Source organism: Suricata suricatta, chromosome 4, assembly GCF_006229205.1.
Source record: "Suricata suricatta isolate VVHF042 chromosome 4, meerkat_22Aug2017_6uvM2_HiC, whole genome shotgun sequence".
NCBI classification, from domain to species: Eukaryota; Metazoa; Chordata; class Mammalia; order Carnivora; family Herpestidae; genus Suricata; species Suricata suricatta.
The window spans coordinates 12826711-12841744 of record NC_043703.1 but is presented as its reverse complement, the minus strand read 5'-3'; the positions used below and the strand labels follow the sequence as shown (position 1 = coordinate 12841744).

General features: G+C 43.2%; 1 protein-coding gene across 1 annotated transcript in view; it reads left to right on the top strand.

Annotated features, from left to right (window-relative positions):
- The window catches only part of RAP2A (RAP2A, member of RAS oncogene family), a 33220-nt gene that overhangs the window by 14006 nt on the left and 4180 nt on the right, over positions 1-15034 (top strand). The window lies entirely within an intron of this gene.

Below are 15034 nucleotides of genomic sequence, written 5' to 3'. Positions count from 1 at the left end.
TTGCACGTGCTCTCTCCAAAAATAAATAGCCATTAAAAAAAAGAAATGAAGTAGATATATCTTTGTATCTTTTTTGTTTTTGCATTTAGCAAAACTGAAATATCCAAATACAGTATATATAAAATTATACTATCCAAAATGTCATCCCCCACCTCCACTCCAGTGACCCACATACACTCAAGACTGTGCTTTATCTGCTTTTGAACCAACACTCGGAACAAACATTGGCCATCAGTAATGTTGGCACTGTGAAGGCTGGATGCCATGGTTAAGACAAATAGTTAAATACGCGTATGCACACATGCTTCAAAGCTAACTGGAAATTAAGGCAACTCCTTTCAGTTTACTTTTGAAGAGCAGGAAATGAGGAAAGAAATTATTCATGGTTAGTTCAGTTTGTGCCTGATACTAAGAACACAACTTTCTTTCCTGTGGTCTCACACTGAGGAGCAGTAATGTTTGCATAAACTCTGTTCCTGCTCTCGAATGGCCATTAACTGGGCTGCGTGTTCAGTGAGGAAGGATGTGAGTGCTGCATGGGCGCTGGGTGGCAAGGACCCTCTGGCTGCGTGTGGTCTCAGCAGGGACAGTGCTCGGGCCACCAGCAGCAGTCACCTGAGAAAAGCAGCCCACGTGGCACGTTTACATCCGTGCCTAACAAGTCAGCACCCCAGATACAGAGATACGTCGGTTTAAAAGGCGTCCCTTGATGACAGAAAACGTTTACTCCTACCTGAGACCGCCCTGAGCACATCATCTGGCTTCATTGAAAGGAACAGTTGGACATTTAAGGAAGAAGGGACTGTTTGGGGGAAGGAGATTGGGTCCGTGGCTCTCCCCACACATCCTGTTAAGATAATGAGTCTGGAAGCTCTTCGTAGTAGACCAAACTGATTGGCTTCTAACAGTCCCTTATATCTTTTCCTTTGATTAAGTAGCACTGCTTTGATCTGGTCCCTTTTCTCCAAAGGGGACTAGCTGGGACAGTTCGGGTGTCTGCCTGTTGCCACGGCACATTATTTACAGTACCCATTTCTATCTCACAAGTGTCTCTGGGCAGTACATTATAGGCCCATTCCAGACTCTCACCCCAAATTCGCTGTTTAGAATCATCACAATTTCAATCCCATTTTTACATAGATTTTTGTGATGTCTGGTCTATATAGAGTCTCCTTCTTTGACCTGGCCAGCACCTTTTTGTGCTGCATTTGTTCATTTGGATCAACAAAGCCTGATGAAGTTTTACTCGGTTTTTAACATCATTTTTTCTAAGCGCGTCGGATTAAAGATGGCTGCCGCGTCTGTGACCCTCCTCCCGCGGAGAGGAGGCTGCTTCCGCCCCCCCTTGCGCCTGCGCGGGCCTGGGACCGCCTCTGCCAGCAGTGTGGCCCGAGCGACGCTAAGCGAATTCTGGGCCTAGTCGCCAGCAAGAGTAAGCACCTTCCCCTACGGGCACACGGAGCCCGCCTGAGGAGGCCTGACCCCGCGGTGGAGGGCAGCCCTGCCCGCCCACATGCCAGGCCGGGGGCGAGGCCGGCTTGACCCCCTGCCCAGCCCGGCCCTAACCCAACACCACCCTCTGAGCCCCGTCGGTGCCACATGGAGCAATTGCCCAGCTGGGCTCTGCCCAAGTTCCTGACCCATACGATCATGACCTAATAGGAAAATGGTTATGTTAAAGCCCTTACGTTTGGGGGGCAGGTTTGTTGTTGTTGTTGTTTAATGCAGCAATATTATCTGAAACAATAAAACAAACATGTTACTTTAGAAGTTATTTTGATAGAAGAATACTTTCCCTATGAAGGTCTTAAAAAATTATTAGACATAAATGATAAGTGAATGAATTGGTGTTGTATCTTAACTCTTAAAAGTGCCAGATTGATGTGGGCACCTACCACCTGCCGTCACAGCGTATCTGCCGTCACAGCGTATCTGCCCTCACAGTGTATCTCTCCTCACAGCGTATCTGCCCTCACAGCGTATCTGCCCTCACTGCCTATCTGCCCCGTGTCATTTTACTGTTCCCACCCACACATAATTAACTTTGAAGAGCAGGTTTGATTTTATTAAAAACATATCAAAGTTTAGTTTCAGTAGAAAAATCTAAGCATATGTATATATTCTTTGACATACACATATTCTTCCATGTATTTACTTGGAGGTCATCAGACGTCGAACGAACTGAGCCCCCCCCCCCCCAGGCGCTCCCGCCGCATTGTTTTTTGTGTCCCTGGGAGGACTGGCGCCAGCGGGGGCGGGAGGTGAGCTGCGGGTGCACCCCTGCAGCCGGAGGCCCCCGGAGGTAACCGCACAGGAGGCACAGCTGGTTTACAGCAGAAGCCAGACCATCTCCGAGCTTGTCACTCCGCGCAGAGTTCCGTCCTGTCTCCTATTTTCTTTCCTTAACTAACTAGGGCTTCAGAGCCATGGTCCTTACTAAGGACTCAGCAGTGTTTGGGGTGGGACGGTGGCTGGAGGAAGAAAGGAAACTTCGGTCTGGAGAAGCTTGTCAGCCTGTGATATTAGGAGGAGTCGTGTTTGTCCTGCTTTTTCTGGAACCGAATGGTCTTCAGTAGACGCTTAGGTCTGGCCATCCCTGCCAGGCGAAGGGGAGCCAGACGTAGAGGAGACAAGATACCACATATAACATCTTTTGTACATTTTTGCAGATCTATCGCCACAATTAAGATTCTAGAACCGACGTACTGACAGATGGTTTGAGAGAACTTAGAAAAGGGTAATTAGCATTTCTGTAGTATTTTACAGTATCCATAATACTTTAATGGCTAATTCAAGTAAACTGCTTAGTGCAGCGTCTGGCACCTACTAAGTCCTCTGCAGATGCTAGCTATTCTTAGTAAAGTCATCACTTCGTCTTCCTCAACATAGTACCTAAGTATCATTAAAATTTCTGTCACAGATAAGGAACCTTCAGCTCAGAAAGGTCACCGGCCATCCAGGGGAGCAGAGCTGGGCTTTTTTAGGGACCCTAAATCCAACTCCAGTTCTCTCTCCCTTATCATGCTTAGCCATTGACCAAATTGCAGTTGACCTTGACTCTTAACCTAGGGATACGCTTTGTCTACCATTGCAGAGCCACGAACATGGTTTTCTGAGGTAGGGTTGGGGGGGGATGGGGAGAAACCTGTGCAGTGTTTTAAGATAATAGTGGAAGCGGCATATAGGATCGCTTACAGAGGGGAGAAATTGGAGGTGGGACCAGTTAGGAATGAATTACTTTGGAAATGGAAGGGTTCCGATAGCAGGGATGTACATGAAGGGACAGACTTTCTCACGTCCAATAATCCTCGCTCTCCCCCACCCCTGGACTCACCACACTAGAGCTACTAGAGCCGCTCCTCCCAAACCTGATGACCACTGAAGACTGTTGAAGACTTCTGCTTACCAGCCATTCTCCCTTGCTGGCTCCCACAGAGACTTCTGAGAACTGTTCGTAACTTCTCTTACTTCCGGGTTGGTTTGGATCCCATCACGGTATCCGTAACTCCTCAGTTCCATTGGCTGCTGTTGGGCACCATCATCTCTGCCAAAGGCAATAGTTCCCAGCTCCTTCATTGTGCGTTTTTGGGAGGGAAGGGGGGTTTTGTTTGTTTTTGTTTTTTGTTTTTGAGAGACAGAGATAGCATGAGCAGGGGAGGGTCAGAGGGAGAGGGAGACACAGAACCGGAAGCAGGCTCCAGGCTCTGAGCTAGCTGTCAGCACAGAGCTGGACGTGGGGTTTGAGCCCACAAACGAGAGATCATGACCTGAGGCGAAGCCGGATGCTTAACCGACTGAGCCACCCAGGCAACCCTCATTGTGCATTTTTAAAATTGTTTATTTGTTTTTGAGAGAGAGACAGAACACGAGCAGGGAAGTGGCAGAGAGAGAGAGGGAGACATAGAGTCCAAAGCAGACTCCAGGTTCCGGGCTGTCAGCACAAAGCCGGCCGCGGGGCTCGATCCCACAAACCATGGGATCATGACCTGAGAGAAATCAAGAGTCAGACGCTTAACTGACCGAGCCACCCAGGTATTCCTGGTGCTGTTTGTATTGTAATTTGGAAAGTAAGAAATACCTGAGTATCTTACTACGACAGCAGAACAGTCTCACAGGGCGAATACTCTTCATAATGTAAAAGTTCCTGAAAAGTTTTAGCTCTTCATAGTTTTGCTGCATCTTGAGGTCGTCTCCATTCAGAGAGGGAGCTTCCAAAAAGCAATTGTAATTGAACTTCAACTGTGTACCAGATAGAGAGGAATTCTCATTCTTAAACATTTTCACCGGAAATAATAAAACGAAGTGCGGAGAAGACGTATCCCATAACGTAATCAACGTAGTCAGGAGACCGTTCAGACAGCCTGCATATTCCTGAGCCGCTGACTCGGTGTAGGCTTTTCAAGAACAAGAGTGGGGCCTGTTTTTTGATGCACAGGTTGCAGACTTCAACTCTCACTAAAGGTAAAATGCATGTTTTATGTCTGAACACATTTGTCCCTTTGATAGATGAAAGCTGTGTGTTCTCCATATGAGTCCAAATGTGAATTTTCCCTGCTATTTAAATCATATAGGGAGACCCATACTTTGTTGACAGATTTTAAAATGATATATTTTGATTGGGTAAACTGACTCTACATTAAAATACAGATTAAAATTTAGCTACACATTAGAGTATTAAATATAGACCAACAATTGCTTTCTAATACCTTTTTGGATACCTTGGATATTACGCTTTAAAAAAATAAAAATAAGAGGAGCGCCTAGGTGGCTCAGTCGGTTAAGCCTCCGACTTTGGCTCAGGTCACGATCTCATGGTTTGGGGGTTCAGGCCCCACGTGGGACTCTGTGCTGACAGCTCAGAGCCTGGAACCTGCTTTGGATTCTTTGTCTCCCTCTTTCTCTGCCCCTCCCCGCCTTGTGTTCTGTCTGTCTCTCAAAAATAAACATTAAAAAAATTTTTTAAAGAGAATCAACTGACTGTTTTCAGGTAATGTTTTGCATTTGGTTTTTAAGTGACAAGGTTTTAGGCTTCTAGGTGTGAACACATTCCTGGGGTAGACAGCTCCACTTCTGATAAACAAAAAGCCAGCTTAAATGTAGTCATTTCGATGTTTTTCTTTCTAACATGGATATTTGAAGCAGCGTGGTATCTTGATACGGCTGAAGCGAACCGCGGTCAGATCGATCCAATGTACACATCTGAGCGTGAAGAAAATGTTCAAACTTTTTATCATTTTTATTTCCAATGACGTGCTCTTTTGTATTAGCATTCCTTACACTTTCAGTCTTCAGGCAATTTTGAATGTAAATTCAACAGCATAGAACTTGGACAGAAATGGAAAATTGATTAGCAGTGTTCAGCTGAGTAATAAACTAAGTGATCGACTGCATCCTGCACTTTCTGTGACTTAAACCCCGTAGCCAACATGCACGCTCACTCCATTTGTCTTGAAGATTGTTTTCTGTTCCTATTTTAATGAGGAAATCATTTAGATAATTATCTTATTTATTGATTTTTTTTTCTGTTTCAATGTATTTTTTTTTTATTATTGAAGTATCGCTTCTGTGCAGTAAAGTGCGTATGTCTCGGGGTTCAGCTAGATGCCTCTCCCAGGCGGCCACATCCCGGATGAAGATGCAGGACCCACATTTCAAGCAGCACAGTGGTTTCCCTAGTGTCCCACCCTGTCACTTCCGTTCTCAAAGAGCAGCACAGATCGGTCATGTCTATTCCTCAGCTTCCGGCTTCAGTTGTTCTGCATCCTCTTTGTGAGTTTTATTCCTGTTGCTTGTAGCAGGAGCTAATTCTTCCCTGAGCCGCAGTAGTTCTCCTCGTATGGACATACCATGACTTCGTCGTCTCTTCTGGGGATGGACATTTGGGTAGTTCCTAGATGGGGGCTCTTATAATTCACACTACTGTGAACATTCTAGTACATATCTTTGGTTGCACACATGTACACGTTCCCTGGGGTATACCTCGGAGTGGGATTACTGGCTTATAAATGCGTATGTTCCGCATCAGTAAATACTGCCAAGTGATTTCCCAGAGTGTTTGTACCAATTTAATCTTGCACCGATTTGTCTGTCTTCTTAATTTTAGCTAACCTTTCTCATGCTACCTCATTGTGATTTTAGTTTTTGTTTTCCTGGTGTGTGATGGTGCTGGGCCCTTTTTCACGCCCTCGATGATAATTTGGTTGTCTTCTCCTAAGAAATACCTCCTCAAGTGCTTTGTCCATCTAAAAATTGTATTGCCATTTTCTTCTCTTTTATAGAAATTCTTTATACATTCTGGAAAGAAGTCTTGTGTTAGATACATGTATTGCAAATACCTTTTCCCAGTTTGTGGCTTACCTTTTTGCTTGCTTAAGAGTTTCCTTAAATGAGCATAAATTCTTCATTTTAATGAAGCCCCATTTATTAACCTTTCCTTTTATCGTTAGCTCTTTTTTTGTATCCTATTTAATATATTTTTAAGACTTTTCGAGACTTCATTAAAGTAATAATTTAGAAAGAGCTTTGAAAAAAAGTACCTTCACAGTGTTGCATAATTATCAATCACAGATTTTCAGAAATAAACATAATATCCAAAGGGTAAGAATTGAAGGCTAACATATCATTCTCTTTTTATTAATAGTAAATTGAGAGTATATGGGAAGACCTTTAATAAGGTAAAATTTGAGTGGGCAATGATTGTTATCTTACTCAGTAAAATAACATGTTACATATGGAAATAACATATTGGCCTTTAAAGAGACTTCCAGGGGGCGCCTGGGTGGCTCAGTCGGTTAAGCCTCTGACTTCGGCTCAGGTCAGATCTTACGTTCGTGGGTTCGAGCCCCGCATCGGGCTCTGTGCTGACAGCTAGCTCAGAGCCTGGAGCCTGCTTCCAGTTCTGTGTCTCCTTCTCTCTCTGACCCTCCCCCTCTCATGCTCTGTCTCCCTCTGTATCAAAAATAAATAAAACATTAAATAAATAAAGAGACTTCCAGGTATGATCAGTAAAGGATAGGTAGAAATATAGAATAATATTAAGATAATCTGAGTAGGATATTTTAAAAATAACACTTTTGTAGGAAAAGGAAGTAGCCAGTTCTATAGGAAAACCATCATTTTGTAAACTTTACACTAAGAGGAGATAGTTTTTAATGTTTATGAAGGACTCCATGATATACCAGAAACTTCTCTGTACGAAGTAGTGATTCGGATAACCAAGATCATTTTAGCCACGGTCACAGTGAAAATGTATTAGAAACAGGGTAATGGAAGTCATGTGGTAGCTCCCTTCGGGGTCTTACACTCTTAGTCATGAGGTAAAACTATACTTGTGAAAACAACAGTTTACCTGTGAGTCATTTCTGATTTCTCTGTTTTGTCAAAATCACTACCTGCTCTGTGTCTTTCAACTAGTCCCTTAGTATGTCTTGTCGGCGCGGCCTCCAAATATACTTTAAGTCTCATTTTTATCCTACTGCCATCACCATCATGCCCGTTCATGTCCCTGTCGTCTCAAGCCTAGACCACCCTCCAGACGTCTCTTGTCTTCCTGCTGCTCCTCTGGACGGACCTCCGTTTACTTATCCATTCACCTACTGAAGGATGTCGTGATTGCTTCCAAGTTTTGGCAATTATGTATAAAGTTGCTGTAAACATCCATGGGCAGGGTTTTGTGTCGACACAAGTTTTCAGCTCCTTTGGGTAAATACTTGGCATTGCGAGATTGTGTAGTAAGAGTATGTGTAGTTTTGTAGGAAACTACCGAAGTGGCTACACATTTTGCATTCCCACCGGAAATGAATGAGAGTTCTCGTTGCTTCACAGGCCTTCACGTTTGGTGGTGTCCGTGTTCTGGATTTGGGCCACTCTAGTAGGTGTGTAGCGATATCCCATTGTTGTTTTAATTTGCATTTCCCTGATGACATATGATGGTAGAACATCTTTTCATGTATGTATTTGCCACTGTATGTCTTCTCTGATGGGGTGTCTGTTAAGGTCTTTGACTCATGTTTTATGGGGTTGATGGTTTTCTTATTGTTGAGTTTCAAGCCTCCTTTGTTTATTTTGGATAATAAATCCTTTATCAGATGTGTCTTTATCAGATGTAAAAGTATTTTCTCCCTCAAATGGTTTTTAATACATTTAAAATGCCTCGGTTGCATTGTCATGATCAATTGGTCCCTCACATCCTATTAGGAATCGATTCTTCTTAATTTCTAGGAAGGCAGATTTTGTTTATTAGCCTTGGTATGGAGTTTCCCTGATAGCATCGAGTATCTTTTTAGTGTCATTCTCCCTACTCAATTTTTCTATTACATCTACACATTTCTCTCTGTTCTTCTTCAGTATGCATTCTGAAACCAACAGAAAGAACAGAAGACTGTGGTTTCATTATTCAAGCTAAATTACCAGAAGTGCCCTTTTAAGATGAAATATTTAGTCACTTCAAAACAAGTCAGTCTAGAGGAAGAGAGCAGCTTCCTTAGCTCATGGTTTCCATCCTCACAAGAATTATTGATATTTCGTGCTGGCAAGCTGTGGGAGGAGCTGTCACCTCCTAGCCAAAAACAATCCTTTTTCTTCAGGACTGCCATAATGCTTTATTGAAAGATTAAAAATATCAGTCCCACAGTTGTGGAAACAAGCACTCTTAACTTACACCCTACTGGTTGTGATATAACTTTTGGGGTGTCGGTGAAGACTGTGTGTGCGTGCACAACCATCTGACAGACTTAGAAATGTGATCTTTCTGGCTCAAAGGGTATAGCATACACATACACATGTATTACATAGACCTTAGAGACGGAAATCCCTTCTAAGCATAGTTCATCAGATTTCTGTTTATGTTAGTAAAAAAAGAATGGGGGAGTGGGTACCCTTCATCTGCATTAATGGGGAAAAAGTAATTCAATTATGGTACAGTTATAGAGTCCAGAAAATGTAACACTACTTAGCCATTAATAAAATGTAAATCATTTATTGAAATGGAAATTTCAAAGATAATGGGTGCAATCTCCTTTTACAAAAATTGTAGATCTATGTTTATATACATTCATATAGGAAAATAGTCTGGAACAGTATATGCCAAAATAGTTAGATTATTCTCATGGAAATGGGATTAAAAATGTTTTTCATTTTCCTCTTTACCTATTTAAATATTGCTGGGATTTTTATGATTATTATGGTTGACCCTTGAACAACATGGATTAGAACTGCACGGGTCCACTTAAATGCAGGTTTTTTCAATAAATACAGTACTGTAAACGTGTTTTCTCTTTATGATTTTCATAACGTTTCTTTTTTGAGCTACTTTATTATAAGAATGCAGCGTATAAATCATATAACAAAGTATGTGTTAAGTGACTGCTTTTTTTGTCAGTAAGGCCAGTCAACAGTAGGCTACTAGCAGTTAAGTTTTGGGGGAGTCTATATGCCGTCGGTGCCCCAATTCCCGCATCGTTCAGGGTCCACTGTACTTACTTAATTTGAGCAGGGAGAGGAGAAAGAACACCTGTTTTCATTTTGGAGAAACAGATTTCTATATTCTGAAGGGTATAAGAGCTAGAACCGACCGGACGGCCCAACATGTTACAAGTGACAGCTCATGAGATAGGGGTAAACCTTTTTTTTTTTTTTCACATCTTTTCAAGCTTCAATAGTAAATATTCTGCTACTATATATTAAATACTGCATGGTTTGCCCAAGCTAAGATGAAACCACATCATGAATCAATTCGCATTTTGCATTTTCTTTCATTATCTACTCAAAGTCATGCCTACTGCACCTCTAAACATTTCATTAAGTCCAATTATACAGCAAACACTCCCAAAATGAACTTAGATTGTATTATAATTTCACTTAACAGTATATAAAATGCTGTGTTGTGACAGGTATCAACTATCCATTAGATACTGAATCATTTCTTCTTAAGCACTATTAACTGCTTGTTTTTCTTGAAGCTAGATCATTCTGAATGTTTCCTGTTAGACCTATGAGTTTTAACACTGACTTCTGAACACTAACGTTTAACAGAACTGACAGAAAGGACAGAATGGGTTGTTTGAGATAGGGGTTCCGCATCACTAATGGTGTGCAAATATAGCCATTTGGCGAGGTTGTCATGGAAGTGGTTGGAGCATCGAGTAGTTTGACATTTTACCTTGAGACTTGTCTTGGTAGATAAGATTTTTAACATGGGTGGAAGGCTGGATAAAGGGACCTGTAAAAATCTTTCTGATTTTCATTCCTGAATTCAGAGAGAATTGCACTTCAACCTGCCTTGTGCAGAAGTGACTAAGAATGCAGCATGAAAAAATTCACACGAAGCATGGCTTGCTTTTTTTTAAATATTTATTTATTTATTTTGAGAGAGGGTGAGAGACCGGGGGAGGGGCAGAGAGCGAGGGAGAAAGAGAATCCCATGCAGGGCTCAGTCTCCCAAACCGTGGGATCAGGACCTGAGCTGAAGTCAAGAGTCAGACGCTTAACCGACTGAGCCACCCGGGCGCCCCAGCCTGGCCTTCTTCTAACACATTGCAATGCAACACCCTCCAAAGAAGTTAAAGGCGCTGACCGTAGTGGTCAGCTTATCACTGGTGACTAAATGAAGGGAAGAAGGGATTGATTCTGGATTCGCTGCAATGGAAAAGTGTTAACGGTATCAACCCAATACGGTCTGAGGTCACAAAGAAGCAATAGTTTTGCCAGTGACTTCCAAACCCTGCTGACCCTCACAATTAGTCTTCAGAGCTTACACATGTAGATACATATTTTTCATAGTCTCTCTGTGGGTCTCTGCTCCCACAAATTCAGATTTTGTAGCTCTGGAGTAGGGCCTGAAGATCAGCACTTTTCTCATTCTTAAGTTATTTTGGCAAATGGCCAAGTTTAGACACGACCAGAAATAAAGTGTACATACGCACATATATACACATACAGACAGATCAGGATAGTTACCAAAAAAAAAAAAAAAAGAGAGAGAGAAAACAACATGAGACCTTTGGAAAGCCATTGAAAACCATTAGAATCCATTGGAAAGAATCAAATGTTTGAAACTCTTTACTACGAAGCTCCGTCACGGAGAAGCCTATCAGCCTGCTCCAGCCGAGTGATATTCAAGCCTGGTTTCTTGTCAGCCAACAGTGCATTAGGCAGAGCATTTTAAAAGAACTAGCTTTGGGGCGCCTGGGTGGCTCAGTTGGTTAAGCATCTGACTTTGGCTCAGGTCATGATCTCGTGGTTCACAAGTCGAGCCCTGCGTCGGGCTCTGTGCTGACAGAGCCCAGAGCCTCGTTCGGATTCTGCGTGTGTGTCTCTCTCTCTCTCTGCCCCTCCCCTGTGTGCTCTGTGTGTGTGTGTGTGTGTGTGTGTGTGTGTGTATGTTTATGTGTCTCAAAAATAAACATTAAAATATAAAAAAAAGAACTAGTTTTATTTATCAATATGTCATGTAATCATGCTAATGAATACAATAAACGATATAAAAATCATGTCGATAAAACAATTGCAAACTATAAGCAAAAATAAAATTATTTGAGCTGCATAACCATAACCCTGGTAATGCTCTTAAAGGAGGGGCGCCTGGGTGGCTGAGTCTGACTCTTGCTTTCGGCTCAGGTCATGATCCCACAGTTCATGGGTTCAAGCCCCGCATTGGGCTCTGTACTGACAGCTGAGCCTGGAGCCTGCTTTGGATTCTGTGTGTTCTTCTCTCTGCCCCTCCCCCATTGTCTCTCTCTCTCCCCCCCCAAATTAAACATTAAAAAAAAAAAAGATCTCCCTGGTGGGTGTTGTGCTGAGAACAGTGCTAAGCTGTCAGCCATCCCTCGGTGAATGATACGTCCTGATTGTAGGAAATGTCCACTGTGTCCACAGTTTTAACTTCAGAGCTTAAAAACATCTTGGAAATGGCCTAGTCCAGCTCACTTTATAGTTCAAGCTGGGAACCAAGAGATGAAGTTAATTTTCTAAATTCACAGAACTAGCTAGAGGCCGTCGGGGACCGGGGTCCTGGTCGGGCATCCTCTGTGGGGTTCCCAGCCCTCTCTCGTGTCCACGCAAGGCTTCTTTGCTTCTCTCCCTTTGCCTTGTCACCCATCTCCCTTGAAGAGGATCCAGGTTTCCCCAAATCTTGCCCCCACATGTAGGACCCATTCTGTCATCCTGGCCCTGAGCCTCGCCCTCCCTTCTGCACAGGGAGCCGAATCTGGAGAAGGCGAAGGCTGGCGTCCGGTGGCTGCTGCTTTCCTTGACTCGGGGTCCGTGTGTCATGCCCGTCCATCCTCAGGCGCTCCTCCCCTCCCTTCATCAGTGTCTCCTGCTTCTGACTCTTAGAGAAACCAAGTCCTCGCAGCAGTGGGCAGGCAGGACAGGAAAGAACCCGCGTCCCCCCATGTTTACCCAGCACTCAGGGCTTTCTAGGGTGTTCTATGAGCTTTACAGCAACCTGTGTGTTCACTGGGAACACATTATCTCCCTCCCTTTTTACCAACAAGGGAGTGAAGGGTGCAAGGTTTGCTCAGTCTTGCAGCCTCCGTGACTGGGCTGGAGGCCGAGCCTCCAAATCCTAGTTTCGAGTCTTTTCCGCTGTGCCATGGATTAGTGTTACCAGCAAGAGAGCGTTTCTCACCGTCTGCTCTTCCGAGATGTAGAGAATCTGCGTGTTCCCTGAAGACCTTGGAAAGTCTCCTGAGAACATCGGTCTGAATTTCTGTAGCATTTTTAGCATCTTGGTCTTAGAAAAGACCACTGACCATTCAGATAGTAATAAATGGCCAGGTTCTCTGCTACTAAGTTGTCATCTTCACACGACAGTTACTAAACGCTGTTAGGTACAGACTTATGTTTGCGGTGTTCTCGTCACCCTTTTGAGAATCTGTTGCCAACATTTATTTGGATTCTTGATTCAAACAGCAGATCATACAACCGCTAGCAATTTGATATGTTTACAAGTTTTGAAAATCCACATAGCTGTAGCTTTTAATTAGAAGTGTAAGAAATATTTACCTATACAACAGGAGTTCCTACTTTATTTAAACTAAAAACCTCATCTCTAAAATGCCTAAGAATAGAAAGTGATGTCACCACTTTCCTTGTCCAGGATGGTCCACAGAGATGGAAAGTAATTTTTAACCCGATTAAATTCAACCAATACATTTTTCAGGATTGTGTTCACATTTATGTTCTCTCCCTGCCAAACAAAGTGATTTAAAGTAACGGTGCGGTGTATATGCTCTCATAGGAAAAAATGATATGCGGTCATATGCTTGCGAGTAAAATAAACTAGGAAGTGACATTGTCCTGAGAGGTCGGGTGTCGGCTCCTGCCAAGCTTTCCTGCACAGCAGGTCACGAGGGCCTGCATGCGAAGCCGCTGATGCACAGCGTTCCAGAGTTACCTTTGATTCGGTTACCCCCGGACGGTTTTGAGTTGCTTTTATGTTTCGGAAGGCTGAGTGCGCGCTGCTGGGAGCAGGACCTCTTGTTGAAACCATTCGAGGTCTGACTGAGTGCCAAAGACAGGAGTGAGACGCTGTCGGGAATGTAGTTGGCTTTCCACGTTTGGGTGAGGGGAGAGAACCGTTTTCACGGAGCAAGGAGGCCGTGGGAGGAGTCTCACTAATATTAACCACTTGCCCGGCACTCAGTTTCCTGAATGATAAAAACGCTGTATGAATCCCTCCTCGGTGAAGTCTTGACCATTTGGTAGTTCTCTCTTCTGACGGATTAGCTGCCTTCAGTCACGTTTGTTACCCTCGTGTGCGATTGTGCAGTTTACTTCCTTTATAATAGAGAGATGGCGTTCTGCCTAGGGGAAGGTGTGTGCGTACACACACACACACACACACACACACACACACACACACATACACACACACACACTGATTTATACTAAAATCACAAGCAGCTTTTAAAATGTTGTTTAGGGCATCTGGGTGGCTCAGGTGATTAAGCGTCTGACTCTTGATTTTGATTCTAGTCATGATCTCATGGTTCATGAGATCAAGCCCGAATCTGGCTGTGCACTAACAGCACAAAGCCTGCTTGGGATTCTCTCTCCCTGTCTTTCTGCTCCTCCTCTGCTTGTGCTCTCTTGCCTCCTTTCTCAAAAATAAGTGAACTTAACGAAATTAAAAAATAAAGTTATGTTTAAAGCTAAAATGATAGCCTTAGGAAAATATATTAGCAACATTTCTTAGAACAAACATAAACAAAATTAGTTAATACCTAAGCGGAGTAGCACCATGTATTTTTTCACTGTGAGTACCATCATGAAGAGAATCAATCAGCTTTTGGTACCAAAGTAATTTAGGGCCTTTTTTCTATGTTCTTCTCATACCATTTGTTATCCTTATTAGTCTAGCTTTTTCCAGATGTCAAACTCACAGAGCCCTTACCTTCATCTGGCTGCTGTAAAAAAAATACCACAGAATGTGGGGTTTAAACAACAGGAATTTATTTCTCACAGTTGGGAGGTGGGAAGCCCACAATCAAGCCTCTGCCAGGTTCTGTGTCTGGGGAGAGCCCCCTTCTCTCTTTCGTGGACTCCTCTTTTTGCTGAGTCCTCACATAGGGTAGGGACGAGGGAGCACTCCTCTCTCTCTTTTCTCTATACAAGGGCAATAATCCCAAAGGCCCCAACCTCTTCAATACAGTCACAGTGGGGCTTGTTTCCACATTGGGAAGGAGGGGGCCCAAACATTTGGCCTGTGGCGTACGTGTGCTGGTTAGGAAGGAAAAGGAGAGACAGCAGCAACTAAAGCTAATGATTGAAATGTCTACTCCATGTCAGGCTAAAAAGAACTGTGATGTCTTTCACCTGGCTAATCTAGAACAAGTTTTATAAAGGGATAGAATATAGTCATATTTGATAGTTTCCATCCTAATGATTTCTGCGATCTTTTGTCTTACCTAGGAAGGGTTCCAACATGACCAATTTGCATAGTTATGGAGCAGAGTAAAATGATGACCATTATAAATCATTTGCCTACTCAGTCAGTAGAGCTATTACCTCATTAAATGAAATTCTGAGTAAG